Source organism: Malania oleifera, chromosome 10 (genome assembly GCF_029873635.1).
Source record: "Malania oleifera isolate guangnan ecotype guangnan chromosome 10, ASM2987363v1, whole genome shotgun sequence".
In the NCBI taxonomy this organism is placed as follows: Eukaryota; Viridiplantae; Streptophyta; class Magnoliopsida; order Santalales; family Ximeniaceae; genus Malania; species Malania oleifera.
The window spans coordinates 61,338,801-61,352,079 of record NC_080426.1 but is presented as its reverse complement, the minus strand read 5'-3'; positions in this window follow the sequence as shown (position 1 = coordinate 61,352,079).

Here is a 13,279-nt window from a genome sequence, read left to right as displayed (position 1 = left end):
GGAGGGGTACTTAAAAACTATCTAGTGGGCATTCAGGAAAGAATATTACTAGTCGATCTTGTAGTGTTAGACATGCAAGGATTCGATATAATATTGGGTATGGACTGGCTAACAGCTAACTATGCTAGTATAGACTATTATCAGAAAGAGGTAGTGTTCAGACCTCCAAGAGGACTAGGGTATATGTTTGTGGGGTAATGGGTGCGCACCGCACCACAGTTGTTATCTACCATTTAAGCGAGGAGGTTGTTGTTAGAGACTTGCCATAGATATTTGGCTTGTGTGAAGGAAGTATCGGAAGGGGAAATTAAGGATATTTCAGTAGTGAGGGATTTTCCTGGTGTATTCCCTAAGGATTTGTCGGGACTACTTCCTGATCGCGAGGTAGAATTTTTGATTGATTTAGTTCTGGGGACAACGCCGATTTTGAAGGCACCATATAGAATGGCTCTAGAAGAGTTCAAATATTTAAAGGAATAGTTGTAGGAACTGTTATATAAAAGGGGTTTATTCGGCCCAGCGTGTTGCCTTGGGGAGCGCCCATATTGTTTGGGGAAAAGAAAGATGGGTCGATGAGAGTGTGCATCGGTTACATATTTGCATAAGTCAATCAAAATAGTGGGGATAGTGTAATCCTAAAGTTAAGATGCCCATAAGAATGCAAGATGCTAAGTGGGAAACACTAGGACTCTTATGTTCTGTGGAAATTCTTTATTCCTTGGGAAGTGGGGTCATCACCATAACCTAAAATTAACCATGGGAACAAGATGTCATGGGCATCACGTTGCCAAGTCTTCCGAAGGATCCTGTGAATCAAATAACACCTAACAGAATCATCTCTATCAACTTACTTAGAAGAAAAATCACAAAACCATGTATGCTAAGATCTAGAGCTTTATCTTTCCGCTCTATCCTGTGTGAATCCTATTTGGAAATAGGACACTAATTTAACCGCTTAGGCATCGACTCAATTGAGATTTAACTTGTATACAGTTTCATGTGAAATCTTTTGTGGTTATCTACAGTTGATTATGGCTTTTGAAGCCATCTTTATAATCTAATCCTTATACCACTAGCAACTCTTTAATACAAATAAATGTCACCCTTTCCTTCCTAGTCCATTTTACACAAGATTTATGTTGCCAGACAATGTCCAATCACTGATCATAGTTGACTAAACAACTTACTTAGTATTGTATTATGTACCAAAAACCAAACTACGTGTTTATTGCATATTTTTCCAATCACTAGAGCAAGGTAATAATTGACTTGAAATCAATATACCAGGATTTAGACTTGCTATAACTGCATCCTTATTTTTCATTGAGGATATTTTCCAACTATATTTTGATATTCAACATTTGCCAACATAGGCTAGAAGTGGAATCTTAAAATTGTTGGAAGCAAGAAAAAAATTCTAGGAACTAATTTGGTAGGAAAATCATACCTTACCCTTATTTAAATAAGCATGTGCATTAGTTTGGTATTGAAAGGAATTAGATGATTAGAATTCCAAGGAATGTTTGGGAGTTCATATAATTTTTACTCACACGAATTACAAAGTTATGGTAAGAGTTTTGAAATGTCTTTTATACAATTGATCTAACGAATAAATGATTCCACGTCCTAGTTTGAGATGTTTCAGCAAGTATGGTTCTTGATGAGTATGAGTCACTATTGCAAGTTCTTTGTTTAAAGATGAGGCTAACCATTAGTGGTTATCTATTGATCATTCGCCTAGTTGTTTGTTTTTTTAAAAGAAAATAGTAATAAGAGATCCAAATGGAGTGAGGGTTTTCATTCCAACTAACAAGCTCTCATATTTGACATCTTCAGTACTTCTGAAAAGATAAAATTTGGGCACATGTCTAGGGTTGAAATAGCAATGAAAGAAATATACGAGTTAACGAATTCCAAACTTCTTTACCTATAGGTGATGAATTTTTAGATATTTTTCCCAAATGATTTATCAGGGTTACCTCCAAGAGGAGAATGAATTTAATATTGATTTGGTGCTAGAGACCAAGCTTATGTCTTCTGCTTCATATAGAATGACATTAATTGGATTAAAACAACTTAGGGTGCAACTAGAAAATTTTCTCGACAAGGAATTTGTTCGATCTAGTACATCATCATAGGTTGCACTTGTGCTATTCACTAAGAAACATAATGGGGCCTTGAGGTTATGTCGATGTTAGATCTTTGGAAGACTGGAGATGGGAATTGAAGTTGTTGAGTGTTGGTGCTAAAGCAATGTGTATTAGGACAGGATGTATAATCCATCAATTAATGTTAGTTATCAGTTCTAATCGACTTGTTTAAAAGATTAACTCAAAACTTATTAGGTTAATGATGGAGTTGACATGGGGTTGTATTCAGCAAATTTCGAGGATGAAATTTCTATAAAAAGGGGAGAATGTAACGCCCCAGAAAATGATATGCTTGGGAATAATAATAATAATAATAATAATAATAATAATAATAACAATAATAATAATAATAATAATAATAATATTAAATAATTAAATAATTTATGAAATTTATATATATATATTAGATTGGTTAAAGCTTCTGGAAGAAGCTACACAATTCCTAATTGAATTTGGAATTCAATTCATGCCTCTTTGTCTCTCAACATCTCGCCTGCTTTTGTCTCACTCCTCCGTTCCTCCTTCCCTCTCTCCTCAATTTCTTTTCCAATATTCGGCCGATCGTAGAATGGAAGATACCGTTAAGTTCCTATCTCCACCACCGATATTCCTATCAGAGTAGATTTGTCGTAGGAGTGATGTAGACACCACTCCTGGGGAAAAGTATACTCCCTCTCTTTTCTCAATTTCTCCTTAGATCTTCAGCTAAATCAATGATCGGGCACCACCACGGGGTTCTAGTCTCGATCGTCGTTATTTTGGTCAGAGTAAATTTTTAATTTGGGGGTCTTAGGCACCACTCCAAAGTGAGAGTGGGATTTAGGGAATTAAGTAAATTGGTTAATTTTTGGAGTTTAATTTTTTATTTGAAGTTTATGGACCTAGGAAATTTTAAAATAGTATTTTATTTTAAATTAAAATTATTGAACTAGGGTTATTGAATTCAGGGTTTGAGTGAGCGCCGCAGGTATAATTTTGGGATCCTTGCAGGCAGGTTAGGGAACTTAGAGGGTGTTCCCACGAACTTAGGTAAGATGATGAACAATTTATAATTCAAGAAATAAAAGTATGAAAATTATTTTGGGTTTTCAATTTATTGACAGGGAAATATATGTGTATAATTTTAGGATTTTGGAATTATGAACACCGTGGGTGTGAATTAGAACTAGCAGACGAGCTTAATTTGCCAAGTAAGGGAAATATGTTATGCCGGCTAATTTAGAAATACTTACCAGTAAAATACAATATTTGATTATGGGTGTTTTCAGAGTAAGAAAATTATATAGTTTTACAAATTTTAGTATATGTGTTTTATTAATTAATTGTGTGGCATGAGAAATTATTAGTACAATACAAAATTTATATAGCTTTCATGTTATCGAGATTTATGTAATTTTATAGAGTTAAAATATTTAGTTTTCTTAGTACAATGAATATAGAGTTTATGCAAAAAACACGAGACGCGGTACTAACCAGAATTATGATTTATGCAAATTTATGATTTTTACAGCTTATACAGAAATTGGAAATTCAGTTCTAGTAAACCATGATATACAAATTTAGATCCATAACATACAGATACTTCAATTTATTCAAATTAGTTAATTACAGCGTTATGGTTATTTGAGTTAAATAGAATCATGGTTAAATAGTAATATAGAAATATCATTTATATAAATATATATAGTATCAAACCCTGATGGACTAGATTAGTTTTTTTGAGTACGGTACCATTACTATTTCAATTTAGAGTGCAATCACATATCTTAGAAAGTATGTGGATTGTTAGCAATCGATCGTGCCTTTGTTGTGGACAGGCTCCCCGTCAGGTTGAGGTGGTCGACCTAACTATCGGAGTTCACTTGACTTATCCTGGTTGGCCAACCAGTGTTACGTCCTACCTATGGGATGCACAACACTGTCGTGAGGGTTTAATTCATGACTTTTAGTTATCGATCTAGGGAAGCTTTCTTAGATATAATTATATATCTATATTTACAGAAATCGCAGTCATACTTATAGATGTTAAAAGTATTTTGAATAGAATATTTAGGAAAATAATTTATGTTAAGCAACATATGTATGAATTATACTGTGTTCTATTTATATGTGTTTTCTCAGACTCAGTTGTTTATAGCATACAGTACTTTTAAATTAGATATTACTGTTAGGCAAACTCATCTGCCATGCACTGGTAATAGCATATTTCGTCTTAGTGAGAGTTATCACATCCCAATAATTTAACACTTTTTCGGTGATTTAGGTAGGTGAGCAAATCAAGCATAGAGATAAAGGGGATCTTGAGCCACTCAGTCTGTAGGGTCAGTATTTTGGGAGAGATATTTTTGAGTGGTCCCTAGGTGATCGAGTGGGACATTTTGGGTAATATTTTGTATGTATATTTTGGGGAAGTACTGACATCTGGTATTGTATATAATGTGGTTATATGCATTTTTGTATTCCGCTGCATAGGTAGAATAAGGATATATAGGTTCCACGGTCCCCACTTGGACTGTGATGATGTTATGGATTATATTACAGGGTATCAGAGTAATGAAACTTTACAATATATATATATATATATATATATATATATATATATAATGGCATAAAAAATCATGTCGTTAGAGAAATTGTGTTGCATATGAGTTATACTAAAAACATGTTTGAAACTGGATTGTGTGAACTGCATTGTGAATTATGGGAATATGAGATAAAAATATATATTGAAATTTTTTTGTGTAGAAAAGAATATAAAATAAACCCAGTGATGTTTATATACTAAATTATAATGATGAGAGAATTGTTTTATTGAAAAACAATGAAAAGGTGATATATCGAAGAGTATTTTCTGAGAAATGTTCAAATATGGATATGTTGACTGGAAAAATGGTGGAACATGATATATATGTATAGAAATGATTTTTATGATAAATGTGGCAGCATAAAATAAAGATATGTTTATATTGAGAAATGTTGAAATACGTGAAATGAGAACCTATTGCGAATACTGAAATAGGAATATATTGAAATGTGAATATGGAAATGTGAATATTGAACAAAGATTATGAAAATTTGAATGTTGAGATGTGAATGCTGAAATGTGAATATTGCAATGTGAATACTGAATTGTGAATAGTGAAATGTGAATGTTAAAATGGGAATACTGAAATGTGAATGTGTAAATGAGCAAATGAGAACCCTGATGCATGGATTGTGATAGAAAGCATCGTACCGATGCTAGCGGATGACAAGTGCAACCATACGGTCTCATGGAGAGTGGCATTACTGTCAAATGAGCTAGTGAGGAAAGTAGTTTTTCCCCCTGGAGTCCGGACCAGGGTTAGGCAGGTCATTTGTACTATAGACGGGTATATGGATTGTTTTTTTTTATCTAATAAGGTAGGTCAACTTCAGTTTAGATCCAGCCTTCGGGCCACACAACCTCGACCATAGGGGGAAGCATGGCGTGGAGAATATCCTCAGGGCAGCCATGAGTTACAGACGTGCATGTAATGGTTACCGAGGACACTCGTGTGCTAGGTGATGAAATGGAAATGAGAAAAGAAAGAGTGTGAGTTTAATAGCATAAATAAATAAAAGTAAAACTCTCCACCTGAGGGCTTACTAAGTAAGGTGAGTGCCCTGATAAATATTAGTTGTAGTCATACCCAAGTTAGTCGGGCAGGGTTATAAATGATATCAAAGCAGAGGGGAGCTACATATATGAGAGTGTAATATCCCCCATCCTCGGGAACTTTCGCTGATAAATATGGGTTGCATATGAATGAGTTTGAAAAATAGAATTAAAAGCTTATAAAAGCTTATGTTTTATATCTATATGATTATGAGTATAATTGGTATATTTTTCTCAGATGGTATTATCACTAAAATGAGTATATTATGATATAACGAAACTGTATTGCCACACACTGTAAATAATTTATTCCATCTTACTAAGATATGTCTCACCCAAATATCTAATATTTTAGGAAATTGCGACAAACTAGGAGATAAAGCTCCGAGATAGAGGGGAGCCTAGACCCTGATAGACAGGGTGAGTGTTTTGAGTTAGGGATGTATGTTACCCCTAAGGTGTTTTGTTGTTGCAGAAATAGGTTAGACCTATATATATATATATGTGGATGTATATTACTCTGAGTATTTGTACTTTGAAACATTTGTAATTATTGACTTCCGCTGTTAGGGTTTTTTATGTAAGTTTGACTGATTACTCAATACCCGTTTCGGGTTGGGTTATGTTGATATGGTATTAGAGATTCTGACGTGGCCAATGTTTAAGTATTATTGATTTGATACATTTTTTAAAAAATGGTATGAAAATCAAGGCGTCACAGTTTGGTATAAGAGCCTAGGTTGCTAGGTTTTGCAAACTTTAGTAAATAGTGGAATACAATACTAGAGTATAGCAATGGATTGTGAGTAGAATAAGAGATGTGTAGGTTGAGATATGAGTCTTTTATTTTTAGAAGATGAGATTGGAATTTAGGGTTCTATTTTGCGACCTGGAGGCAGGAGTTTTGTGGTTCTCTTTATGTTTTTCCTGAGGTGACAACTTTTGGAAAACCATAGTAAACAATCGCTCATTCTTGTTTTTGAGTGGTATGACTAAATCTTAAATAAGGATTGAGGATATTGGAGATGGATGATTATTGAGGAATATTTTATAAGTTTAGTTTGCTAAGTATATCAGTGATGTTGAGATGATAGAGTTCTAAGACTGTTTTATACCATTTTTAGGATGGAGCGTGGGAGTAGTAGTGCACATGCTGGAGGTGATGATGCAGGGCCTTCCAGTGTGGGTGGTGGAGACCTTGATGCAGTGCTATGTAGCATTACCTAGCAGGTGATGGTGGAGATGGCTAGGAGTTTAGAGGAGCGGAGTTGCATGATTGAGCAGTTCATGCGCATGTGACCTCCGTTATTCTCCAGAGAGGCTGACCCACTAGTAGCTGAGAATTGGGTCAAGGATATAGAGTATATGTTGGCAGTTCTTTCATTTATAGATGAGAAGAAGGTACTGTTTGTAATGTTTAAATTGACTAAGGAAGCTGAACACTTATGGAGATCAGCGAGACTGTTAGAGGAGCAGAGACTTGAGCTTATAGCGGTGACGTGGAACCGCTTCAGGGAGATCTTTTTCAAAAGATACTTCCCTGCTACTATTAGAAGTGAGAAGGCAATAGAGTTCTTGCACTTGACGCATGGGCATATGACGATACAACAGTATGCAGCCAGATTTGTTGAGCTGTCCCAATTTACCTTGTATTTGGTACCGGATGAGGAAAAGAAGGCAAGGAAGTTCAAGAATGGCCCAAGACAGAGTTTTTTTGAGCAGGTTATAGGCTTTCGGGCCCAAACTTTTGTAGAGATAGTGGATAAAGCTGCAATGATTGAGAATAGCCTGCAAATAGGTGCTGTGGCATAGAGTTAGAGAAAAAGGCCCACGCCTCCAAATTTTCAGGCAGGTCTAGCCAAAGGCCATGGAGGAGGTAGGATAGCATAGGAGGTTAGAGTCAGGGGATGGGAGGTTGAGCGGTACAGAACAGACTGATGCCCGCATTTCTATTCTATATGCTACAGAAGACACCTAAGAGAGTGTTGGGTCAGACAGGTGGTATGTTATCGATGCCATCATACTGGCCATATGGTAAGGGATTGTCGAGCATCGCTAGTGAATGCACCTGCTCCTAGACCATATAAAGGGGTCACTAGGAACCCTAAGGAGGACAGCAGAGGAATACCACCCTAGCACGAGTATATGCACTGACACCGGGGGATGCTAAGGTGGCATGAGATGTCGTGACAGGTATTATTTCAATACTATCATATTAAGTTACTGCCTATTTTGATTTAGGGTCAACTCATTCTTTTATCGCCCGAGAATTTGTTAAATTTTGTAGGATAGAAAATCAGCAATTGGACATTAGTTTGTCCATTTCTATTTCGACTGGGGCAATAGTGTTGTGTAGGAAGGTACTCAAGAGCTGTTCAGTTTATATTCAAGGGAGGTCTTTACCAATTAATTTGGTGGTTTTAGAGATGCATGGGTTTGAGGTGATTCTGTGCATGGACTAGCTAGCTACCCACTATGCCAATATTGATTGTCATCAGAGAGAGGTAGTGTTTAGACCACCAGGAGGAGGTTGTTATTAGAGGATTTCCAGGGATATTTTCCTTATGTGAAAGAAGTATCAGAAGGGGAGTTAAGGTTATAGGATACCCCGGTAGTGAGGGATTTTCTTGATTATTTTCCCTGAGAATTTGCCGGGACTACCTCCTGATTGAGAGGTAGAGTTTACTATTGATCTAATTTTAGGGACAGCGCCAATTTCAAAAGTTGGCACCAGTGGAATCAAAAGAATTGAAGGAACAATTGCAAGAACTATTAGATAAGGGGTTTATTTAGCTAGCGTGTCGCCCTGAGGAGTTCCAGTTTTGTTTGTGAATAAGAAGGATGGGTCGATGAGAATGTGCATCGACTACAGGGAAATAAATAAAGTGACTATCAAGAATAAATACCCACTTCTCTGCATTGATGATTTATTTGACTAGCTACAGGGAACACAGACTTTTTCAAAAATAGATCTACGGTCTGGGTATCATTAGGTAAAGGTAAGAGAAGAGGATGTTCCAAAGATAGCATCCAAGACTCCGTAAGGCCACTACAAATTCTTGTTTATACCGTTTGGACTGACAAATGCTCCTACAGTGTTTATAGATTTTATGAATCTGGTATTCCACCAGTATTTGGATCAGTTTGTAGTGGTATTTATCGATGACATATTGGTGTATTCAAAGAGCCCAGAGGAGCACGAGGAACATCAAAGGATAGTGCTTCAGGTGTATGCAAAATTCAAAAAGTGCGAGTTCTGGCTGGAACGAGTTACCTTCCTTAGACACATGGTATCCAAGGGTTGTATTTCGGTGGATCCAAGCAAGATCGAGGTGGTAGTAGATTGGGTGCCACCTAAGAATGTGCAGGAAATCAGAAGTTTCTTACGTTTGGCTAGGTACTACCACAGATTTTTTGAGGACTTCTCTAAGTTGTCAAGTCCTTTGACGAGATTAACCAAGAAATGTATGAAATTTAAGAGGTTTGATGATTGTAAGCGGATTTTCCATGAGTTGAAGCAGCAACTCATCACTACACCGGTGTTAACGATTCCTTTGGGAGAAGAGGGTTTCACAATTTACAGTTTGTGTCACATAAAGGGCTCATATGTGTTTTGATGTATAAGGAAGAGTTGTAGCATATGCCTCCTAACAGCTAAAAGAATATAAGAAAAATTACCCTATTCATGATCTGAAGTTAGCAGCGGTGGACTACGTGCTGAAAATTTGGAGACATTGTCTTTATAGGGGTTGGTGTGAAATTTCAACTGATAATAAAAGTTTGAAATAATTCTTTACATAGAAATAATTAAACATGAGGCAGAGGAGATGGTTGGAGCTGATAAAAGATTATGATTGCACCATCAGTTACCGCCCAAGAAAGGCTAATGTGGTAATTGATACTTTAAACTGAAAATCAGTGGGAGCATCAATATCTACAGTGCTGATGCAACATCCGATCAAGATGGACTTACAAAGGCTCGGTGAGGAACTCATTAAGGGCGATCATTAGGCATTTATTGCCAATCTAGTATTGCAGCCGACCCTACAAGAAAGAATTAAAGAAGTTTAGAAGGGTGATGCAGAGTTAGTAGAGCTAATGGGAAAAGTACAGGATGGTTTGGAGGTAGATTTCAGTATCTTAGATGATGGAGCCTTGAGGTTCCATACCAAGCTGTGTGTACCTACCGATCTTGAGATTAAGAAAGTTATTTTGGAGGAAGCACACCGATCCCTGCATACAATACACCCTAGTAGCACTAAAACGTATAGGGATCTTCGAAAGTCTTTTTTGTGGAGTAATATGAAAAAAGAGATTGCCAAGTTTGTAGTGCAGTGTTTGACATGCCAACAAGTAAAAGCTAAGCATCAGAGACTGGTGGGATCATTACAACAAGTCTACATCCCTGCGTGGAAATGGGAACATATAGTGATGGATTTTGTCACATGATTATCGTCCGCACTATAAGAATAGGACGCCATTTCAGTAGTCATAGATCGACTGATGAAGACTGCCCATTTCCTTCTTATTAGAGTTAACTACTCCTTAAGCAGAGTAGCAGAGTTGTACATTCAAGAGATAATTAGACTCCATGGCGTGATAGTATCCATAGTATCAGACCAAGACCTATGGTTCACATCTCAATTTTGGAGGAGTTTGCAGAAGGGCATGGGTTCTCAGTTGATGTTCAGCACAACATTTCATCCTCAGAAAGATAGGCAGATGGAGAGGACGATATAGATACTGGACGATATGCTATGAGCTTGTGTGTTGGATTTTAAGGGCAGTTGGATACAGTTCATGCCACTGGTTGAGTTTGCTTATGATAACAATTATCAAGCCAACATTGGGATGGCACCATATGAGGCGTTATATAGCAGGAGATGCTGATCTCTGATGTACAGCGATGAGATTAGAGAAAGACTGATTTTGGGGCTAGAGTTGATATAGCGAACTCATGATAAAGCCAGACTCAATAGAGGCAGGATTAGAATAACACAAAGTCGGCATAAGAGCTATGTAGATACTTGCCGATAAGAGTTAGAGTTTGACATAGAGGATCATGTGTTTCTGAAAGTGGCACCAATGAAAGTAGTTATGAGGTTTGGGAGGAAGGGTAAACTAAGCCCTAGTTATATTTGACCATTCAAAATCCTTGAAAAAGTAGGTCAAGTTGCCTACAGGTTAGTTTTACCACCAGTTTTATCTAGAATCCACAACGTATTTCATGTTTCCATGTTGAGGGAATATGTGCCAGATCTCTTTCATGTGATTAGTTATAAGGCACTAGAGTTTGTTGATGTCTTATCTTACGAAGAAAAGGCAGTGCAGATTTTAGGCTGCAAGGAACAAGAACTACGTACAAAAAGAATTCCACTAGTATAAGTGCTATGACACAATCATGTAGTTGAGGAAGTTTCGTAGGAATTAGAGGAACAGATGCACTAGAAATATCCACATCTCTTCAGTGGAGTTTAGAGTTAAGCCAGTCAGAGCAAAAGTAAATATTAAGGTATGTATGTTGGTTTGAATAGTGTAATGTAGGACAGATAGTGTTTTTTGTTTTAGGATAAGAGTGGTTTTGGGAGATTTTTGTTTGGGTTATTGTAATCTCCCAGGACTGTAAATGTAACCATGACATTACTCCGCCATAAGTGAAGGCAATTAATAAAATTGGGATGTTTTCTTTAAAGATGAAAAGGTGATGAATAGAAATTTCGAGGACAAAATTTTATAAGGAGAGGAGAATGTAGAGACCTGGAAAATTTAATTAATGAAAGTAATATAAGAAAGAAAATGAAAGAGAAGGAAAAAAAAAAAAAAAAAGGGATCAGTAGGGGTTTGTCGACGAACCAATGGTCTTCGTCGATGAATGTCCCTATAGGTCTTATCGACGAGAAGAAACCGAGAGTCTGAGAATTTTAGAGAATTTCAAGTTTGTCGACAAACTAGCCTCCTCGTCAATGAATCACTTGAACTTGTCGATGAACTTTGGCTTATAAATAGACTGGGTCATTTTTAGAGTAATCTCTCTCATTCTCTCTCTCTCTCTCTCTCTCTCTCTCACACACACACACACACACACACACACACACACACACACACACACAAGGGTTTCAACCCTCCTCTCTCTCTCTCTTCAATTTTGGCTTCATTAAAGCCCATTTTAATGATCAAGAATCACCACGAGGTTTATCGGGAGATTCTTTACAAGCTATTTGAAGTATTTGGAACCTAGGAAGTGCTAAATGAGAATTGTTCTGGGGATCAAGTTGATTAATTTGGGGAAATGTGAATTTCAGGCTTTTGAGTTGCGAATGCTATGGAGTGTAGGATCTAGGGTGTTAGTGGACCTCTCAGTAAGTAAGGTAAGGAGAATAAATTATAGCAGTATTTTAGAAATTATGGGTTGAATAAATATGTGAAATGGTGATATGATATTTTAACTATATATATTGATATGAATAATAGAAGAAACTGTGTGGCATATGAGTTATACTCAGATAATGTTGCAATGTGAATACTACAATGTGAATACTAAATTGTGAATAGTGAAATGAAATTGTTGAAATGGGAATGCTGAAATGTGAATGTGTAAATGTACAAATGAGAATCCTGATGGATGGATTGTAATAGAAAGTACGGTACTGATGCTAGCGGATGATAAGTACAACCATACGGTCTCATGGAGAGTGTGGCGTGATAGTCAAATGAGCCTACAAAAAGGGTAGTTTTGCCCTCTGGAGTCCAGACCAGGGTTAAACAGACCATTCGTGTTACGGATGGGTATATGAATTGTTTATTTTTATCTAACCGGGTAAGCCAACCATGGTTTAGAACCAGCCTTTGGGCCGCACAACCTCGACCATAGGGGGAAGCATGGCGTGGAGCATATCCTCAAGGCAGCCATGAGTTACAGATGCGCATGTAATGGTTACCGATGACACTCATGTGCTAGAGGATGAAATGGAAATAAGAAAAGAAAGAGTGTGAGTTTAATAACATAAATAAATAAAGCAAAGTAAAGCTCTCTTCCCGAGGGCTTACTGAGTAAGGTGAGTGCCCTGATAAATATTAGTTCTAGTCATACCCGAGTTAATCAAGTAGGGTTATAAACAATATTAGAGCATAAGAGAGCTACATGTATGGGCATGTAATCTCCCCTATCCTCAGGAACTTTCGCTGATAAATATGGGTTGCACATGAATAAGTTTGAAAATGGAATTAAAATCTTATAAAAGCTTATGTTTTATATCTATATGATTATGAGTATAATTGGTATATTTTCCTCAGATGGTATTGTCACTGAAATGAGTATATTATGATATAACGAAAATCGTATTGCCACACACTATAAATATTTTATTCCGTCTTATTGAGATGTATCTAACCCAAATATCTAATATTTCTGGAAATCATGGCAGACTAGGAGATGGAGCTCTAAGATAGAGGGGAGCCTGCACCTTGATAAACAAGGTGAGTGTTTTGAGAT